The following is a 4,034-nucleotide window of genomic DNA, read 5'->3' as shown; positions in this document are numbered from 1 at the left end:
CCAAATTGTATAAAAGAGAGGCAAAAGGTACCAAAAGAATATTCAAACTCATAAATCGAAATGACAATACCATGGCAAAAAATAAATGAAAAACGACGGAAAGCCAAACAAAATTTCACAAAACACAACATAGAAAACTAATTTTTAAAGACTAGGACGTTACACACGGTATTGGTGCCACTTAGCGTTACACGACGTTCCTAATAAAACGACGATTTTGACGTTGTTCCACGGAAAGTTTCAAACTTTGACCTCATATTCTACTCATGTGAAATGCCGCTTAAAGTACAGAGATTTTCGAAGTTGCTTTTTATACGGTTTAATTTTTTTAAAGTCGGTGCAAATACAAAATTCCATTGAAATTGAACAAAATTTAAATTACATGAACATTTTTTTATTTTTGCGAAGAATTATAGATGCAACAATAACACAAAATAACAATTTGATGTCTTGTTAAATGATTGAAATATATATATAAAAAAGATGTGGTATGATTGCCAATGAGACAACTCTCTACAAGAGACCAAAATGACACAGAAAATAACAACTATAGGTAATTGTACGGCCTTCAAAAGCAAAGCCCATACCGTATAGTCTGCTATAAAAGGCCCCGAAATGACAACGTAAAACAACTAATACGAGAAAACTAACTGCCTAATATTTTTGGCTGAGGAGGATAATTAAGAAGGTTTCACTTTTGTTTGCATTTCCCTTATCAATGTATCTTGATTTTACAAAGTGGAAGTGTGGTCAGTAGTAAGTTTTCTCTTTGTTATAGCTCCTTGGCATTGTCTTTATGGAGTATCCAAGTTAAACATTTCGACATCTTATATCCTTGAAACAATGCAGATCTACATTTTAATGCATATTAAACGAGAACTTTATTTTATATAGATCAGACCATTTCATGAAATTATGTTATGCCGAATATGCAAGAAAAGTCGTATACAGTTTAACGTTATTATAACGCGAACGTCAAATTACGGTTACGGGGACATGTCATTGGACATCTTAGATTGTTTCGGATTTTCTACCTGCAACTCAAACAAAAGTACATATCATATCATTTTAAAGGAAATTAAATGTATTTTCCATTCATATCAGTAAACAGGTGATAAAAATTTGGGATATAGTAGAATTTCGTTTGATAAAAAGCCTCTGAATTATTCTTTGTGTTATTTTGTCCATCGGGACATTTTATTGGACACGGGGAAAATGACGATGTTTTTAAAATAAGACCGCAGTTACATAATGCTGACTTCATATAGCTTCCTCGGAACATGTATAAATTTTCTGATATTATTAAAATCCATTTTCGTATGTTATATATTATGAAATTGAAGACAGAAAGGTTTTTTACGGGTTGAGCAGCAAATTGGGACATTTTTTCTCTTTTTTATTTAAACTTTTCTGACGATCTTCCTACTCTTATAGTTAAAAACGTCTATTACTTCATTTAACGTTAAATGTATACAATATAGTTGTAAAATTTTAAACCATTCTACTTACTATTATATCCGCACAGGGATTTCAAATACGCACATAAAACAAAATTGTAACAGCGGGACACCCTTAAAATGACGTCATAGGCATTGAAATGAGCATTTTTTTTCATAAAAAAATAGACAAAGCACAAATTCATCTATGTAATTGATTTCTGTGGTTTATTTCCTTTCGAATGATATGCATAACATGGCTTTTTATTGTATAGGATAAGAGCTTGAATTTGAATAACCCGCCATCTAACCCATATTTCCAAAGTGACACAAATATCGTGCGCAACGTCTAGGCAACACGAACCCCGCCAAAAGTCGGCTGATCTAAGATGATCGGGATCTTATCCAACATCTATTATAAACCCCGTACAGATTTCACAAATGAGCAAAACACATGCCGCATAGTACTAGTACAATGTAAGCTATGACGGGTCGGTCCTGTAAATACATGCAAGTCATGTAGGATACATATTGTCGTATGGACGTCTGCATATAGTTTTACTTTAAGTACCTACATTGTAATATTTGAACTTGAATTTAAATACAAAATGTAAAAATTATATCTTGGTATTTCATAAGCACTTTAAAAAACTGTACATGTGCACATGACTCCATAAAAAAATAACTTATATCCATTAGCAATTATATAGCATTAATATATTATATACAATTTTTTTGATAAATCGATTCCCTTACTTTGACATGTATTTCTGAATAGTATTGAAGTCCTTTGATCTATTTCAAATATCCATTAAATTTTTGTAAATGTCTGGCAGCTTTTCAGGATGTTTATTATTACAATTTATATTATCAATTTAATTGTAAAAATCTATCATGAAGATTATCTGACTATAGAAAGATTCTGAATTTAAGAATGTAATTGTATTAAATAAATCCCGGAAGACACTAAGAGTACATCAAGTAGATATGAAAAATAGTGTAATAAATTATAAAGTACATTTAAAAAAAATAATTGTAGTTTGGGATGAGAATTTTTTCTATTCAACTTGCTCAAAACTTAAATTCAGAAAACTGATAACAAAATTTAGATTTAGTGACCAGAATTTATTAATAGAAAAGGGGAGATACCTTAAAATACCAAGAGAAGAAAGATTATGCAAAAACTGTAAACAAATTGGAGTTGAAATTCATTTCTTTTTATATTGTAATCGACACCATAATAATAGAAAGACATAGATAAAATAACATATATACTCAACCCAATTTCACACATTCAGGTAAATAAACTAGGATCCTTTTTTAAAACAGTCTATTAAACTGAGGACAGGGGACTCTTAAAATATTTACTTTTATTGTGTATATCAATGATCTTGCTGTTATATTTAATTTTTAGTTCGTTAAGTTGTGTCACATACTATAAATATGTAGTTTTATGGCAATAAAGATTTGAATTGAATTGAATTGAATTGAATTGAATTGAATTGAATATAATTGACCTCCACCCTTACAAGTGTTCGACATTGGCACTGGGGTAAAGCTGATGACTGAAACGAAAAATTAGGTCAGTATCTGTATTTTCTGTTAAAGTGTTTCTATATCATTTTCTTTACAAATAGATAAAGGAAGATGTGGTGTGAGTGCCAATGCGACCAGTTGAACTATTCAACCAAATGCCAATTAAAAAAAAAGTAAACCATTATAGGTCAATGTACGGCCTTCAACACGGAGCCTTGGCTCACACCGAACAACAAGCTATAAAGGGCCCCAAAATTAATAGTGTAAAACCATTCAAAGCACACATTAGTACGATGTAAATTTATAAAAGATTCACACGGAACTCACAAATTACTAACGCGAAATGAGTATGAAACAGGAAATTGGATTTGAAAAAATCGCTAAGATGACCGTATATCATCATTAAAATATTTGCAAGATGACCGATGCAACGTGATTGGTAATTGTATGACCGTAATTTGCAAAGGATGACCGTAATTTATTATAAAGGATGACCGTAACTTTTAAAGGATAACTATCAATTCTCAGAAATATCCGTATTTGTATAACCTTTCTATATATGTATCAGGTAATTAATAGTGTTGGTATAAAACGTATTTATAAGACAGCAATATCTTATATAGGTAGAAGAAAATAAGATGTGCTTCAAATACATAGTTCACAATAAGTAGCCTCCAACGGATTTTTTTTAATTTCTGGGATTCCTCTTATTAATAAAGTCATATAATAATGTAATTTTAAAAACAAAAATGCCAATGCATGTACACCCATTGATATTATATCGTTTCGGCTACCATGGCAAATGTTCTTTATTTCAGATAAGAACATGTATTATCATTATACCATCTGCAAATTCGCCTCATTGAACGCAGAGAGCATTTTGATACACAATATAGACAATCATGTTGGTCCACAAATATTTAGTTTTAGCAAGAAATTTTTGGATGAAAACACTGGTCATTCTGCATATCGGTCCATACATTTTGGAGTTGATGTTAAGAAAAGGTTATTACTTATAAGCCAAATATAAATTTAGAAGAACAAACTGTATCATTCAAAAGA

This window comes from Mytilus trossulus, chromosome 8 (assembly GCF_036588685.1).
Source record: "Mytilus trossulus isolate FHL-02 chromosome 8, PNRI_Mtr1.1.1.hap1, whole genome shotgun sequence".
Classification (NCBI taxonomy): domain Eukaryota; kingdom Metazoa; phylum Mollusca; class Bivalvia; order Mytilida; family Mytilidae; genus Mytilus; species Mytilus trossulus.
This window is presented reverse-complemented; position numbering follows the sequence as displayed.